Source organism: Notechis scutatus, chromosome 1, assembly GCF_049901735.1.
Source record: "Notechis scutatus isolate UNSWTSFEM ecotype Mainland chromosome 1, rNotScu1.2, whole genome shotgun sequence".
Taxonomy (NCBI): Eukaryota; Metazoa; Chordata; class Lepidosauria; order Squamata; family Elapidae; genus Notechis; species Notechis scutatus.
In genome coordinates, this window is record NC_142009.1 from 126,121,402 (window position 1) to 126,139,376 (window position 17,975).

The following is a 17,975-nucleotide window of genomic DNA, read 5'->3' on the forward strand; positions in this document are numbered from 1 at the left end:
TATAAGGGCTATACTGTGCTTCAGATCTGATTCCAAAAAGGTGTTGCACAGTATGAGGCTTCTTTGAAACATCCACTTTTTTTTTTCCAGAGATCACATGCAGCCTTCAGTGGACCACCATGAGAACTCATGAAAAGTGTGGCAGCTTTAAAGAACTTATGTTCATATTCTGGAACATCTGTTTAAGATTACTTTGGAAGTACTGCACAGTTATACTACCTCTTCCAAATGAAGGCGAATATACTGACCCAGGATAATATTGCAGGATCCAATCTGGGTCAGTCACTGGGACCAAGGATTTTGTCTTCTGAACTTTCATACTCATGCTGCAGCCTATCTTCAGGGAACTTCTCTCTAGCAGACTGTGTGCTGTTCTGTGTGTGGTATTTATAATGCCTGTTGTAAGTGGCTTTTTAGATATTGATTGGGGTGCATTGATGGCTGGCTTTTAAGTCATTAGCTGTCATTTGCTTGCGCTGTCCAGTCCTCACCTTCTATGTACTTGATAGGCTGGTGGTAAATCAGCACTCCTGTTCACTGACAAGGAGCCTGTTTCCCAGGCTTCAATCACTTCCCTAACTGTTTTTGTACCTGCTTGTCCAACAATCTTAGTTGCTGCAAAGTTGAATGTTCATTGCACTGTGAGGCTACTCATGAGTTCAGGTCTCCTCGTCTGACTGTTCGCTTGTGTTCTTGCAATCTGGTGGTTAGCTTCCTCCCCGCCTCTCCTACATAGTCACAGGGGCAATCCATGGGAAACACACCCCAATCAACATCTAAAAAGCCACTTACCACAGCACTATAAATACCACACAGAGAACAGCACACACTCTGCTAGAGAGAAGTTCCTTGAAGATGGGCTCTAGCACAAGTCCGAAAGCTTGAAAGACAAAACCTCTAGTGACTGACCCAGATTGGATCCTGCATACTTCCTCTTCATTTACCTTGTCTCTTTGCACACTTCTATAATAGACATGAGCTTTTTCTATGCCAGTTACTGATGTAGAGTTTACTTGGGATCTGTTGGTCCTTTCCAGATAGGTTGGATGAACACACACACACACACGCACACACATACACATTTGTGTGTCATCTGACCCCAAACATGAAATTGTAGATACTTCTGGAACATGCAATTTCAATAATTTCAGGTAATTCTCATTAGTGATTTTTTTTTTAAAGATTCCTTTCATTTTTCAAATGTTATATTTGACATCACTTTATTATTCCATGGATAGAAGAGAGCAAATTATGGTGTTTTTTTTTTAACATTTCCAGCTATGATTAAAAGGGTAGGGTTTTGCCACCATTGATCAGTTTCTCCTCTCCAAACTCATTTATTTAAAGTTCTTCACAGTCTGGTGAAACGTCACAACCCTGGAATTCTACAACAGTGAAGTATCTAATATTTTTATAATCCCTGTTGGTGAAGCATGTGTGAATCTGATGAGTTTATAAATTGGGGCACATTTGGCTATTGTAGGATACATATACATGTAGACTTATGACCACAACTGAGTCCAAAATGTATGTTGCTAAGAGAGACATTTGTTAAGTGAAGTTTGCCCCATTTTACTACCTTTCTTGCCACAGTTGTTAAGTGAATCACTGCAGTTGTTAAATTAGTAGCATGGTTGTTAAGTGAATCTGGCTTCCCTATTGTCTTTGCTTGTCAGAAGGACGCAAAAAAGGGGATAAACACTGCAACCATCATAAATATGAACCAATTGCCAAGCGTCTGAATTTTGATCTCATGACCATGGAATACTAAAAAAAAAGTCATAACTGTAAAAAAATGGTCATAGGTCACTTTTCTTAGTGATGTTCTAACTTTGAACAGTCACTAAATGAACTATTGTAAGTCAGGGACTACCTGTGGTATACTATTACTATATATTATACCAGTGATACATACCTAATACATTCCTCTGCCCTTATTCCTTATTGGTATAATCGAAATACTGCAATATATGTATAACATATGCTGCTACTAAAACATGCACATCCAACAGGAGTAAATGGCAGAGATCCTCAGGGCATACAGAAAGTTAAATTAATGAGTTGGGGGAGCAAAAGATATTATCAAAGGTGACAAAGAAGAAATGAAAAATGTAAAAATCCCATAATAAATCTCTGAATTCAGAATGTAGACATTTATTAGAGCCAGAAAAGCCTTAATACGTAGTATATATGGATATTCAATACCTAAACAGACAGAGTTATTAAACACACAGAGGATGCTGATTGGCACACCAATAACTTTTTTTACTTGTGTCTGTCATATTGTTGTGACTGACCATCCATTGTCAGGAACAAACCAAAGAAGAAGTATATATTCAACGATTCATTATATGATTTTGTTTTGTTTTGTTTTTTGTTCAAATTTCTTCACCCATCCAGTTCAATTTTCTATGGCTGAGTAATTCTCCAATTACTAACCATCACCTCCACACTGAGAAAGACTCACTACTAAATGTTTCTGATGGTTTGTCTCTTTGCTGTGTTCGATCAACATTTACTCTACAATAGCCTGTCCACTGGCTAGGTTTTCTATTCCTAGGTTTATATGTTTCTGAAAATTTAACTGACAATCAGTGGGCAGCCATTTTCTCTCAAGGATGTAACTATGAAACAATACTAACAAGAGAATGAATATGTGATAAACAAGTAGAGATTTACTAGAAAGAGATGAGAGAGTGTTTGTTTCACAATGTTTATAGCATGCCTATCTCAAAGCACTTTAGGCAGGTTACAAGAAGATAAATGGCAGCTGCAATAATAAAATTATTATTTTATTATTTAAAAAACCTATCAGTAACCACGCATAAACAATAAATAATCAATTCTTCCACAAGATAATACCAACAATATCTAGCTGCACTTGAAAGCTCAGGGAAACAAAACTGTCTTTAAATTTATTTAACACTAAGTCAAATTTATAATGGAGGGAGCTTTATGGACTTCTAGGGATAAAAGATTTCAAAATGTGCAGCCCCCACAGAAAATGCCTACTGTCTCATTGTGGACATCTCTCTTTAGTGGTGCAAGACCTCCCTGAAACTTTGGACATTGGACAGGTAATAATGGCATTATCTTTAGAGACAAAACAAATACTAAACTGCATTTTAAATTCTCCCAACAGACACTTAACTAACCATGGCTGAACTTGAAAAACTAGTGGGTGGCACTTGAATACCAGAAAACCCTATCAATGTAAAATGCTGGGGTTAATTTAATTTTTTTTAATCCCAGGCAAAAATATTGCCAAATGTAATAAGGGAAAAGGCACTCGGGGTTCAACCAACTCCTTCTCAGAGGTCCTTCAGTTCTGTGATAAATACCCTTGTGGGTGAGCAGCAATTGGAAATTAGGTTCCTTTGCTTATAGAGACACACAATAAATCACTATCTCTCTTCCACACCAGTCCTGTGAAGAACCACAAGAGGATTGAAGAGGAAATCCTCGCCCTCACCTTGACTTTGGCTAAATACAAAGAGGAAAAACCAAACACCCAAAACCTGGGGACTGTAGCTCAGCTACAGAGGGAGAGGGAGGGATGGGAGAGATGGGAGAGCCAGAAGACCACTAGTCACCTCCAGGTCTCAAACAATAACGACTTCATTAAAGATGCAAAAAGCAAATTAAGCTTCCATACACCAAACCATGGTTAGGCAGAGATAAAAATAGCCAAAATTAGTGCAGTTCTAGCTCCTGCTGCAAGATTGAATTTCCAAGCTGGCCAAAGGCCAACTTCTGCTCATCTAGGACTCTACAAGATACCAAAAACTGTTCACACCCAAATCCTGACAGAATCTCGTTCTTTTCTTCTATTAGATATCAGGGTTCAGATGACTCCCATTAGACACATCAGGCTGGTTTGTTCCTAAAAGGGGAAGCTACTCCCCACTATAGCAAACCATTTCCACAGTGTTGCCCAGGAAATTTGTGGATGTGTCCATGAAGTCAGTTAAATTTAAGTTGAAGGAGCCTACAGATTTTAATTATTTATTTAACATATGGCATCTACAGAGATCACACAATCACCAATATACCACACTAATAAAACACATTATACATACAAACCCAAATACAATAGATGAGGTAAAATATTAAATTGGGATAAAATTGCCGCAATGTGGTACCATAGAGTTACAACAGGATAGAAGTTATAGCTCAATATCCAAAGAAGTTAACCATCTAACTGCTTTTGGTGTGGCTGCAAGGGTATGAAGTGTAGACTACCTCCATAATGGTTTACCTCAGGCAATGTTTATATCCTAACAGAGCAGCTGAAAGTGTACACAAATGGTGATCGAACTGCATGTTGTATCTCTTACAGTCAAAAACTACATAGGCAGCAACTAGATTACAACAGCCTACAAATAAAGTGCATTTGATTGGCTGCTGGGTCTTTGACATAGAGAAAAAGTTGGTTGTCTTCTACTAAAGCTGAAGGCATCAAGCCTTTCAGCTGCTGCCATTTCCTCCCTCTGTCTAATTCTAAGGCCAGATCTACTTGTAGTATTTTTAATTTTATTTTAGATCATGAGCTTATTGATATAGCAAGGTCCATTTCTAAAACTCTGGTCTGTTCTATTGGACAAAAATGATGCATGCCTTTTTCCTAACTTTTAAAACTGTGCCTTCATCTTTAGGGCTTTTACAGACCATGATTTGTGTTTTGTTGGTTATGGTTATGATTATGATACACTTTATAGAGCACTGAAAAAATAATAAATTGGATTCTTTAAAAAAAACAAAAAACTTCTCAACAGCTGGTGTGAGGTTTAAGATTTTGCTTTACTGCCAAGAGTAACAGTTATGTTTTACAGTTTGTAGATTTATTCCTTACTCCTTTGTTTCAGATTTATAATAATTTCAAATTTATAATATAAATAACAAAGTTGTTATTAACTCGCTTGTTAAAAACTATGCCAATGGTTCATTTTGCACAAATGTATAGTAGAGAATATGTCTTTTATTTCCCATTTCACAGGTGGCTTTAATTTGTTTTACGAGGTTTTATTATTTATAAAAGTAGCATTTATTGCAATAGCAAATGCACTTAACCTTTTATATACCACATAGATGAGAGACGCTTTCCTGCAAACTATTGTGAGACATCTTCTGAAAAGCACATGTCAGACAACAAAACCGCCCGAGATCTGCCTTTAGGGAAGGGCAAAAATTAATTTTGTCCACATATTTAAGTGAAGAGATTTAATTTGCAATTCCCAGATTAATATGTGGATCAAAAGAGAGCTCTCCTTTGGATGTTCCACTTCTCCAAATATTGCAACGCACTGCTGCACACAATAATTATATGTCCACATGTCTACATTCCGATACAAAATGTGCATAGCAGCGAAAATTTCATATAAAATTCGGCAAGAGCCGATAAGTTACAAACTTAAGATGCGTATATAAAAGTTATTGGGTGACTTTGCCCCTCACAGGATTATGAGGAGGAAAATGGTAAGAGGAAATTTACCATGTATGCTGCCTAGCGGTCCTGAGGAAAAGCAAGATAATAAATCTAAATCTGTAGCAGGAACAGGAGCTGAAGTTATATTTTCTTCCTTGACGGTATTTCAAGTGTATGAGCTACAGCAGATTATGAAAAGCTCTTTGCAGATTACATGATATTAGATCTCAGATCTTTAATAGTGCTTGGTTTAAAAACAATTTAACAATGCTTCTATTCCTAGGAAGGTTTTATTCATAAGGTAATTGCTATTTATAAAATGCTTCCTCCATGATGCTTTGAGATTCCATTTGTTTGCTAATCTAAACAAAAAAACAACCAGATGCAGTTACTGTAAGGGGGAGGTGAAAAGGCACCAAGGCATATTCATATTTGTGTTCTGAAGACCTGTAAAAATAGTGTTTTAGCATGATGTTTCAGTAATTTAATGAGATGAGACTGGCTTGACTTTAAGAACCAGGTGACAAAGTGATTGGTGTTGAGATGGTTTAGTTTAGATGGTTTACTCATAGAAAGATAGTGAATGATGTTGAGCAAACCACAAGATAAGTACATGAAGGAGGAATAAATGTTTGTGAGAAGGGGGAAGAGCAGAAATGAAGTGAGAAGTTTTAGGATAAATAAATCTCTAGAAGTGGCAGGCACTAGGATAGAAAGATATGGAGAATAGTGTTGGTGTATTTCCTTTTTTAACTTGGGCATTAATTTATTGGACTGAAGATTACTGCTCTCTTTTTTGTATAATGCTGTTCACTTTTAAAAAGAACAACATGATTTGTATGTACTATATGAATGCATGATTGAAGTTTTCTGAAATGTCTCTCAGGTTGTTTGGAAGTTCAGCATTAGGAAAAGTGTTAAAAGGAAAAATTCAGCATATATCATGACTGACCTATCATAAGATATAGACCGCAATTGAATTCATATGATGAAAAGCATGTGTTTTGGTATGAGTCCCATAGTAGCGTTCATGACTTCTTAAAGCAGGTATTGCTAAGCCTCTGTTGCAGCATGTACAAAGACATTGCCTTCAGCTTAGCAACAAAAGCTCCCTGGAACAGCTGGTCTTTTGTTTCTGTTTTTATATTTTTGGCTACCTTCATCCCAGGAAGTATTGGCTCTTTATGTTCAAGATAAACAGCACAAATACTCCTCCTATAGTAGGACTTGGGGTGACAGCTTATTTACAACCTTGTATATTGCAGATGATGATTAAGAAATTGCTCAAGAAGGACACCACTACTGGTGTAGTTAAATAATTTTACAATTTGGAACAAGGATCTTGGCAGGGAAGGGAAGCCTATTCAGAAGAAGACCAGAAACATTCCAAATAATAACAAATCCTGTAGAAAAAGGAAAAGGAGGACCATCTGCTGTTTAGTATTTTAAGATGTTCCCTCCATGCTCAGAGGAACATTTAAAAAGAGAGTTTTCAGAAGATTCCTGAGAATACCATAGACAGCCCAGAAGATGCTGGCCAGAATCACTTCTTTTGGGAGATGAGCAGCTATATAAATTTGAGAAGTAAATACACAAATAAAAACTCATCAAACAAATCCCACTCGAGGCATAAATGATGACACTTGAATTATCTTACTTCTGACACATTATGAGAAGACCCAGCTCTCTTGAAAAAACTCTAATGCTGGGAAATGTAAAAGAAAAGAGAAGAAGATGACCTGCGGATGGTCTACACTGTAATGTAGTACACCATTGAGAGTCTTGAGGGAAAAAGTTATTTATTTATTTGATTTATATTGCCGCCGATTCGCCCATGATGACTCGAGGAGGCTTACATAATGTAAAATCATATTTAAAACAAAAAATAAAAACAAAAAGAACTAACAAAAAGAATCAAATAAATTAGTAAAGTACAATAGAACAAAATTTGGGAAAACAAAAAACAAAACAAAACAAAAAAAACCAACTCCCACCCCCCCACCCTGATGACAGTGGATCACACTAGCCATTTGATGGGTTCCATCCCTCTCTGGGTTCTCCAGGGCCGCTGGCAAAACCAGGTCTTCAGTGACTTTCGGAATAGTATTAATGAGGGGGGCATTCTAATTTCTGGGGGAATGATCTTCCAGAGAGACGGAGCCACCATAGAGAAGGCCCTTCTTCTCGATCCCACTAGGTGTATCTCCCTCAGGGGTGGGACCCACAGCATTCCCTGCCTTCTCACTCTAATGGGTTGGGTAGATGTCACTGGCAAGAGATGTTTCCTCAGATAACCCAGACCCAAGCCATGAAGGGCTTTAAAGGCGACAACCAGCACCTTGAATTGCACCCAGAAGCAAATTGGCAACCAGTGCAGCTCCTGCAGGAGAGGTGATACATGTGCACACCTGGGTCTGCATAAAACCATGCGGGCTGCTGCATTTTGCACCAACTGGAGCTTCAGGATGCTCTTCAAGGGCAGCCCCATGTAGAGCGCATTGTAATAATCAAGACAGGAAGTGACCAGGGTATGAGTGACTGTGAGTAGGGACCGCTGATCCAGGAAAGGGCGTCACGGGTGCACAACCCGTAGTTGCGCAAAGGCCCTCCTGGCCACGACCACCACCTGCTCTTCAAACAAGAGTCATGAGTCCAGGAAAACCCCTAGATTATGCACAGGGTCTGTTTGGGGTAGTGCCACCCCACCAAGATTAAAGGTGGTAATTCTTCCTGAACCAACAAACCCCACTTGGTCTTGCAAGGGTTTAGTTTCAACCCGTTGCTCCCCATCCAGCCCCTAACAGCCTCTAGGCATTGCAAGAGGGAGGACACAGCAACACTTAACTCACCACAGGCCGAGACATACAGCTGAGTATCATCAGCATATTAGTGATACCTCAGTCCATGGTGATGGATGATCTCACCCAGCAGTTTCATATAAATTTTGAACAGGAGCGGAGAGAGTACCGAGCACTGAGGAACCCCGTAAAGCAGTGGGCAAGGGTTGGATCTCTCCCCTCCTATCAACACTGACTGAGAGTAGCTGCAGAGGAAGGAAGTGAACCAAGACAGCACAAGGCCTCCCACTCCCATCCCCCGAAGCCATCCCAGGAGAATCTCATGGTCAATGGTATCAAAAGCCACTGAGAGGTCAAGTAGAGCAAGGATGGATGTACTACCCCGCTCCCGCTCCCGCCAGAGATCATCTAAAAGTGCAACCAGTGCTGTTTCTGTCTCAAATCCAAGCCTGAATTCTGACTGGTAGGGGTCGAGATAATCCATTTCATCCAGAAACCTCTAGAGCTGCTGCGCAACCACCTTCTCAATAACCTTCCCCAAAAAGGGAAGATTGGAGACAGATCGGAAATTATCCAACTGGGTGGAGTCCAGCAATGGCTTCTTAAGAGGAAGGCAGACCACAGCCTCCTTAAAGTGCTGGGGCACCGTCCCCTCCTGTAGAGAAGCATTAATCACCACCAGAGTCCACCCGCGTGTCACCTCCTGGGAAGCTTTCACAAGCAAGGAGGGACATGGGTCTAAAATACAGGTGCTTGCACGCATACTCCCTAGGATCCTGTCCACTTCCTCAGGAGCAACAGGGTCAAACTGTTCCCAGATAACAGGGCAAGAACCTGCCTCAGAAGCTTCCACTGGATTAGCAACCATGCCGGCATCTAACTGGGAATGAAGTCAAGCAATTTTGACTTCCAGAAAATCCGCAAATTCCTCAGCGCGCCCCTTCAGGTGGACCTCAATCTCCTCCTTCCCTAAGAGGAGATGGCCCACCTTAAAGAGGGTCACTGGGCGATTATCTGCAGACACAATTAGTGTGGAGAAGTATTTACACTTTGCCTCATGAATAGCCACAAGGTAGGCCTTAGTAGCAGCTCTTACCCATGTTCGATCAAGTTAGGGATACATCGTCTTGTAAAATTTGTCTATGTGGTCACCAAGACTCAAAAAATGTCATATAATCAGAGAGCCAACTTGCTCTAGTGGTTAAGTTTGTGAGTTCTAGTCCTTAGCCATGAAAGCCAGCTGAGTGACCTTGGGCCAGTCACTCTGTCTCAGTTCATCTCCCCTCACAAGGTTGTTGTGGTGGAAAAAAATAGGAGGAAGAAGGGTTCTTAAGTAGGTTCACCAACTTGTGTTATTTGCAGAAATAATAAAGGAGGGATAAAAAATATTCAATTAAAAAAAATCTGACAAATAGATGGGACATTCACCTGCAATGTAATCAAGACTTCCTACACATTTATGCATGAAGACAAGTTATGTACAGCACTACACATGATTCATATGAGATTGTTAAAAGGTAGCACATGTTTCAAATGTGTTCTGTAATTGTCCATACAAAGTATTTATATGTTGAAAGCTTTCAACCTGAAGAGGAATTATTGTTTCTCTCAGCTTTGTCCTGCAGAATTTGTAGGATCCACTTGTTTTGCATTACACTCACCTAAATTTTATGGGAATGCCACCAATGTATGCTAAAACAAGGGTTTTATTGACAAGTTGGCTGATAGTTAAAAATAAGGAAGCTCTTTCTGGGGTATGTTACTGCTGAAATCAGAAATGAGCCTCATCAAGATAACAACAACAAAAAAAGCACTAATGAAATTTTTGAGGGAATTTATATCATTTCTGTTTGAATGTTTGTTTATACTTCTCTTTAGAGGGCTTGTTGGCCAGATATCACTTCAAATATTGTAGGATTTGGGATTATGTATATACATGTGTGACCTATTCAGATTTCTTATATTAATGGTAGTCCAGATTTCTATGAATCTTCAGCTCATTCTCTGAAGGTTTATTTCTGGGACTTCTGGCAGACCAGTATTGAATAGGTCACAGTCCGAGTTTCCTTTCATTACGCTGATGAATCATAGATGATAAATTCTGCCTGGAGGCTTCTAAGTGAAAAGGCAGAAGAAGATGAATCTCAAGAGATCTTTATATCCAGACAGCCTACACATGTCTTCTGGCTTGGAAGAGACAGAAACAACTGTGTGTTACACATCTGCGGGTCTAAATCTGAGATCGGCCACATATTGGCTTTTGCAACTCCCATTTCACAAACATCTCAATGAAATCATTCACATTTAACAGCTTGACTACAGAAGGCATCTTGGATGGCACTGCTTCCAGACTCGATACTTCAGTGTTTGGCTTTTGAGGAAGGTGTTTATTTCAAAGGTTTAGGATAGGGGTGTCAAACTCAAGGCCCAGTGACCAGATCTGGCCCATGGGGTATTTAGATCTGGCCCATGAGGCCACCCCAGAAACAGTGTAGAACCAGCCCATGGTGCCTCTCCCAGAGAAAACAGAGCTTGGGAGGGCTGCCCCTTCCAACCTTCGTTTTTGCTGGCAGAGGGTTGCAGGAGGCCATTGCAGTTGAAATCAGAGCTCAGGAAGGCTGCAAGCGGCCTTCCCAAGCTCTGTTTTCACTGGCAGACAGCTGCAGGAGGTTGTCGCAGCTGAAAACAGAGCTTGGGAGCCCATTTTCTCCAGCAGAGCACTCAGGCTACCACAGGCACCCCGACACAAGTGACATCAAGCTGGCCATGCCTACCCTGGCCATGCCCACCCCAGTCCCCCGAGGTGAAACACAACCCTGACTGTAGCCCTCAATGAAATTGAGTTTGACACCCCTGGTTTAGGAGAACAATATGCAATGAAATGATAGCCTGAAAATCACCGAAGGCAGGCTAAGAGCAGTGTAGTTAAGAGCAGTGATAATATGAGCCTCAGAATTTTGTTTTCTGCTCTCACATTTTGCTGCAGCTTTTTGGAGTGCAGATTTTAAAACTGGATGCCTCTAATGTTGTTTCCTACCTGCAGAAGAACTTAGACTTAATGGGTTCCATCTGTTCTTGAATCTCTGAGGATTGTATCAGTTTGTTTAAAGACAGCCTGGGTTTTACAGAGCTAATTGCTTATCCCAAGAAGCTTATTTCTTTCCTGATTAGAAACCTTGCTGTTTTCATTTCAGCATAGTAGCTTTATTGATGCTGGTGGCTATTGCTAGCACAATTTTGTCCTTTTTTTTCCTTGAAAGAGCTCAATGTCATGCCTAAAATATCAGAAATAGGGCTGTGTTTCCACATGTTAAGTTGACAGAATTAGCCTATTTTCTGGATTTACACAATACATCAAATTGATGGCTGATCAACTGGGCTGGATTCACTCACCTCTGTAATCTTGAAAAACACTGTAAGAATAAAACTGTGCTTGGCATGACATGCATCTGGAATCCCTAATTATGTGTGGTTCAGTATGCCATGAATTATTTAAACAGGACAATGAATAGTGCACAACTAAACTATAAACATAAACCACACTAATGTCATGTAACACTCTAAACCAAAAATTAAATAAATCACCTTGTTTGAATTATAAAGCTATGAATGTGCTGCATGTATTTGCTAGTTGAAGGGAGAAGGGCAACAGTGTGTTGACTTGCAAACTGGTCAGTTATTTTACATAGGATAGCATGAATGTGCATGCAATTAAATTAAGCTTTGGTTGACCTTGTGGTATAGGTCCCCCAAATGTGTATTAACTTATACTGTCTTTATCTGCTGCATATTTCACTGATATGACTGAGTGGCAACCTACTCTGCATCTTATTTTAATTATTAAAACAGCAGAGTAGCTTTGATTAACCTAGTCCATGAGGGCCAGGGGAGATCCATAGCTATGGGCCCATCCAGTGATAGCCCTTGGCATTAACAGTCCAAACATATCTTCCGCATATCAAGTATTAAATGGGATATGAAAATTTCATTTTTTAAAAAAACAAAAAAATGTTATTGTTGTAAAAACCTATGAAAACCTAAGAAACCTATGCCAAAGGGAAACATATTGCATCATCTTTTATTTATAGCCTTTTCAAAAATTGGATAAATTACACATGTTCTACAGAATACCAAAAGAGCTCAAATTCAATTTTTATATGAAAAAGAAAATGTTAGGAAAATGGTTAATTTCCCAAGTGAAAAGTCAACTTAAGGAAAGAACTTTCAGAAGTTGTTTGAAACAAAAAGTACTGAGTGACTGCAGTTACGAAGTACCATGGAATTGTCTTGAGTTCTGTAAATAGGAAAGATTTTGTTCAATGGAACAATTAAGTGAAAAAGGTGGAAGAGGAGGGAAAAATGCAAATGAGACACTGATTACCTAATGCAGGAAGTTAGCACCCACTTCTCTCCTAGAAAAATTAAATATCCTAGAACAGGGGTCCCCAACCACCGGGTTCTGCCTGCCTGCCTGTCTGGTTGTTTGGGAGCAGCTTGGCTGAGAATAATAACTATTCGCCTCTTTATCAGCGAGCTGCTCGAAACGAAGAAGGCAGGCAGGCAGGCAGGTAGAACGGAGCACTGTGGATTGAACCGCGAGTGGGCGGGCGGGCGGGTGGGGGTGAAACGGGCGCTGGGAAGCTGTGGCGACAGGAAAAGCCACCCACCCCCCACCCCGGCTTCTTTGAAGCAGTTTCTTCCTGGGCTGCTGTAGGAGCGATAGAGTGACTGAGAGTAACGAGGCAGACACCTGAGGGAGGGAGACAGGGAGACACCTGAGGGATGGGGCTGAGGAGGCAGGGCCGAGGCGCTCCCTGAACTTGGTGGTTTGCTGGCAGACGTTTTATTACCCGACTAGGTAACAACATCAGATGTTACCTAGTCAGGTAATGAAACGCCTGCAAGCAACTACCAAACTCGGATTCTCTCCCCCCGGTCCTTGAAAAATGTTTCTGCTTGAAACCGGTCCCTGGTACAAAAAGGTTGGGGACCACTGTCCTAGAAAATATTTAAAAGGCAGAATATTTCCCCTAAAAAGAGTAGAAACTCAGAAGCAGACACTCACCTCAGAAGCAGAAGCTCACCCCCACCTTTGTTAATGGGTGGGCCATTAAGGCCTGGGCCAAAATATTTTACATAACAAAGATCTCCAGGTAGAGCTATAGGAATTCCCTAAAGCCCTTTCATTACATCATCATCCAGCAAGGCTCAACCAAGGCTGGAACTCAGGTGAAGCCATGTGGTCCAGACAAAGCCTACAAAGTTAGCTAAGACCCCTGCCCCTGGGAGTCTGACAGCCAATGGGATACAGTTTTTGCACAGGAACAGGAAACACTAAGGTGGGGCTCAACAGAGGGTATATAAGGGTCTCTCAGCATCTTGGCCCTTCCTTCTCTTTTCCTTCACCTTGAAGCATGTGATCATCCTTTTCACTTTGGAGCTCCAAGCCATGTGGTCCTGTCCACCATTAAACCATCTTTCCAAACAGTCTCCATGTTTCCAGTGTCTTTTCCCCCACTTGGAACTGAAACCAGAAGGATAATTTTTCCAACACTAAAAAACACGTTCAGGGAAAGCTATTACATAAGGTTCATAGAAATAAAGAGATGGTTGGAAAGAATATAGTCCAAAAGATGAAAGAACTGATCAAAACTGTCCTGTGTTTTCCCCTATCCATTCTTTTTCTTCCTGAAGCCTAACATCGTTCATCAAAGCTACTATTAGGCTTGACTAGGAACCATCTTTTCTATTTCTTTACTCTTAATTCAAAGATACTAGAATTACTTATTATGATTAAATCTTTGGGGACTCTCTTCAGAATTATGATTTTGGAAAAAGAGGAAAAAAAGACAAGTAAAGAAAAGCTAGAAAGGGGAAAGAAAATTTTTGAACCCATTTCATTGATTTCCAATTGAATTGCCTTGCCTTGGCTTTTGTTCAATGCCAAATTATTCTCCCCCCCCGCCCCCAAATTGCTAGATTGGTCTAGTGATTAAGGCACACCAGGCTAAAAACCAGGAGATCCTGAGTTCTAGTCCCAACCTTAGCCATGAAAGCTGGCTTGGTGACTTTGGCCCAATCACCAGGAGACTGTGAATTCTAGGCCTGCCTTAGTCATGAAAGTCAGTTGGGTGACCTTGGGCCATATCTCAGCACAACTCTCCTCATAGGATTGTTGTTGTGGGGAAAACAGGAGGAGGAAGGTGTTGGATATGTTCACCACCTCGAGTTAGTTGTAAAAGTAATAAATGTGGAAAATGACTAAGTAAATAAAATAAAATATTCTTTTCCTTGTGAAAGTAAAGAAATGCCATAGCAAGGACTTGCTTCTTTGTGCGTCACTATTGGTGCTTCTGTCCTTTTCCCTGGTCTCTATTTGAAAATACGCAGAGGAAGGAGGGATGTAAGTCACTTGTTATGGAGATGCTTGGGACTTGGACAGATGAGAGAACCTGCAAAGAGAGAACTTTTTCAGTAGAAATATTGATCCCAGGGAGGGTGGGGAAGGGAGAAAGCAGAGCTTAACAGCTTGAAGTATCTCCATTCTCCTTTAGAGAGGGCAAGAGGGAAGTCTTTTTCTTTCTTTCTTTCTTTTTTGCAATGAAAAAAGGTGTTCTTGCCTGTAAGAGTGATTACAATTCTTTCCCTGTTCGCTATGATTAGAAATGGAACAATTTTTCACTACCAAATGAATCAGGATCCAGAATCCTTCGCATTTTGTTTCATTTATTTGGTTTCCTTATAAATCAGCCAGTAGGAATGGATGCTAGACCATGTAGGCAGAATGTGATAGGCACCATGTGACCTGATTTGAACCTCACAGGCTGATATATGGGTTAGAAGAAGCCATTTATCAGAATCCATGCTTTTCTAAATGTCATAATGCAGTTCGCTGCTAAAAATAAAAAAAAAGACACATGCCTACAGTAAATGCATTTTTAAAGAAATGTCTGTTTGGAAATTAAATGCATATATGAATTCATCTTTGGAGGGGAAATGTATTCCAGTGATATATATTTTGAGGCTAGGTACAAAATACAGATTTAAATAGTTATTTAAATGCAAACTTTTGTGCCATTTTTTAAAAAAAAAACAGAATGAAGTGCCATAATTTAATTGTTAATTAACTTCTTCACTGACATTCATGGAAAAACAGATTCTTTTCCTTAGTAATTCAACCTTGATGGTTAGAAGAAAATAGAAACTAACAAATTATGCCAAATTTTTCAAGGTTTTACCAGAATATTTTGTAACCTGCCTGTTTTCATTTACTGTTTGTGAATAAAATAGAGTCCAGAAAATAAGAACACAAGAGCAAGATATTATCAGCCAAATTGATAGGGAAGGCGTTTGTATATTTAAGACCAAGGTGGGGAATGCTTCAAGTTATATCAATTACATAAATAATAGTAGTTAGCTAAGAAATTTAAGGTATTACCACAAGATCCATTATACAAACCTACACTGATGATTGTACCTAGTTTGGTAATGAAAAGTCTGCAAGAAAACCTTCAAGCTCAAAGAGTACCAAGGATCCCACTATACAACTCCCAAAATTTGTAACAAGTATCCGCTTCTATTGTGAGTTACACTTAAAAAGGGTGTATAATATGTAGATTGTGACTGGCATTGTCCATCAACAAAGAGAGGAAAATCAAACAGGGATTTGACACTTTTGGATAGCCAAAGGCAATTTATTTGCTTGTTTGTTTGTTTATTATGAGATTTATATTGCTGCCTATTCGCACATGGCGACTCAAGGCACAAGAATGTAAAACAATAAAATGAATAAAAGAGAGAATCATATAATAAATTAATAAAATAATATAATAAAATAATCCCCCACCCCCGCAACAACACATCCTACGAACCATTTAATAGGCTCTATCCTGCTCTGCATTCCCCAGGCCCACAGGCAGATCCAGATCTACTTTAAATATATTCATAGCTATGCAAGCAATTAACTGAATATTGTCTGACATGGAAGTTTTCATAAAACCAAACAGTAGATTAAATCAAACTAAACATTAGCATCTTTTCTTGAATGTCAAAGGGAGAAAATCAGAAGTTTTCTGATCCTATAAGCACATTGTGAAAGGCCTACTCTGTGAAAATGCTGTCTTTTTGTGTGTTTTATTCATGATGAGCATTAAACTACTCAGAATTAAAACAAAAGCCAAATATACTATCTTTCTGTACAGGCACAGGTGTCAAACTCACGGCATCACAAGTCGTATTGCAACTTTTTCCCCCTTCGCTAAACCAGGGGTGGGCGTGACCAGCGGGTGATGCATCCGGCCTGTGGGCCACAAGTTTGACACCCCTGGTCTAAGGCATATGCAGATAGCAGACCATGTTAAAAGTCAAGTATGAATGTTTTAAGTACACAAGATCAAAAACATGGCATCAAATATCAGATAAAGCCAGAAGGTAAAACCAGTAAGTAATACATGATTTTTCTCATCAAAGGAAAAACATCCTTTTAACTTCACCAAAACTAGACAATATTATTATTGGCTGGCTTTTCCTCTTTTTGTGGGAGAAATGATACCCATTTTAAGGGAGAAATAATAAGTTTGAAAGATACTTATCCCAAACACTGAAAACAATTAAACAATCAAGCAAGCTATTGCTGGGAGAAGTTTCCAAGCTGTCAATAAAGTTATTCCTTAAATTCATTAATTGTCTCTGGACTGTCATTTGTGTAATTTTATTTATACAGAGCCATGTTTTAGAATCACTACCATGTAGGATTAAACAAATTATAGGCTGGATTCAAAGACTGTTTGGATTCTGATGTAGAATTGATATGTGGTTTATTTTATAAAGGAATTATCATCCCAATTAGCCATCAGTCCTAATCAGTAAAATCTCATTTGGCTTAATGTTATTCCCTGGGAAATGTCCAAGTTAAGTCCTAATTTATCACATCCTGGTTAAGTCAAACTTATTTGACCTTATTTGTTAGCTCTGCTAAAAATAAAAAAAATACCCTCTTGCTATATTTCCTCCTTAATTCCGTACATTTTTATCCAAAGGTTTCACCTCACAATAAGCTTTGAAAAAGAATAAAACTTTTTTCCATAGTGACTTATATGGGTTAAGCATATAACCAGTTGTACACCAAATTGTTCATGTGTTATTTGCATACTGTTAAATGTAATATAAGTGTGTACTTTACTGAAATACACTAGTCATTCAAATGGCCAAATGAGCTTTTGGTATAAAGATAGCATCTCACAGTAATTTATTTATCTTGTATTACTGAACAGCAAAGAAAACATTACTGCACATTTAGTGCAGAAGACTGACAAAATCAAAAGCTTTATCCTCCCATTTCATCATTAAAATTAATATAGGTGGACCGCTACTCAGGGTTTATGAACCAAAATTATTTGTTCTGATTTGTTTCTACTGATTTTCATACCATTAGGAATATTGTCTTGCCTGTAGCATTGTTTTTACATTGACCCAATCATGATTTGGAGACACACTTGAAATATCATGGAGCTTTTTGCTGGAGAAAGGGGAGTAGTTATACAGAGAGATATAGTTATCTATTTTTTCACAAGATGTACACCCTCCTTTTGAACAGAGAAAGCAAGTGGGTTTCATAACCTGGAAAAAGGAAAAATGGGAAAATAGATGTCTTGAGAAATTGCTCCTTTATCTTGCTATATCTGCTGTTTCTGCTAAAAGATGGTCACCTCAGCTCCCCAGTCTCAAGATTACCTGACTCTTCTTCTCTTTTG

The 17,975-nt window shown here is 39.2% G+C and overlaps 1 protein-coding gene across 8 annotated transcripts in view; it reads left to right on the forward strand.

Moving 5' to 3' along the window:
- Window positions 1-17,975, forward strand: part of KHDRBS2 (KH RNA binding domain containing, signal transduction associated 2) — a 451,754-nt gene that overhangs the window by 201,380 nt on the left and 232,399 nt on the right. The gene's annotated exons all lie outside the window — the stretch shown is intronic.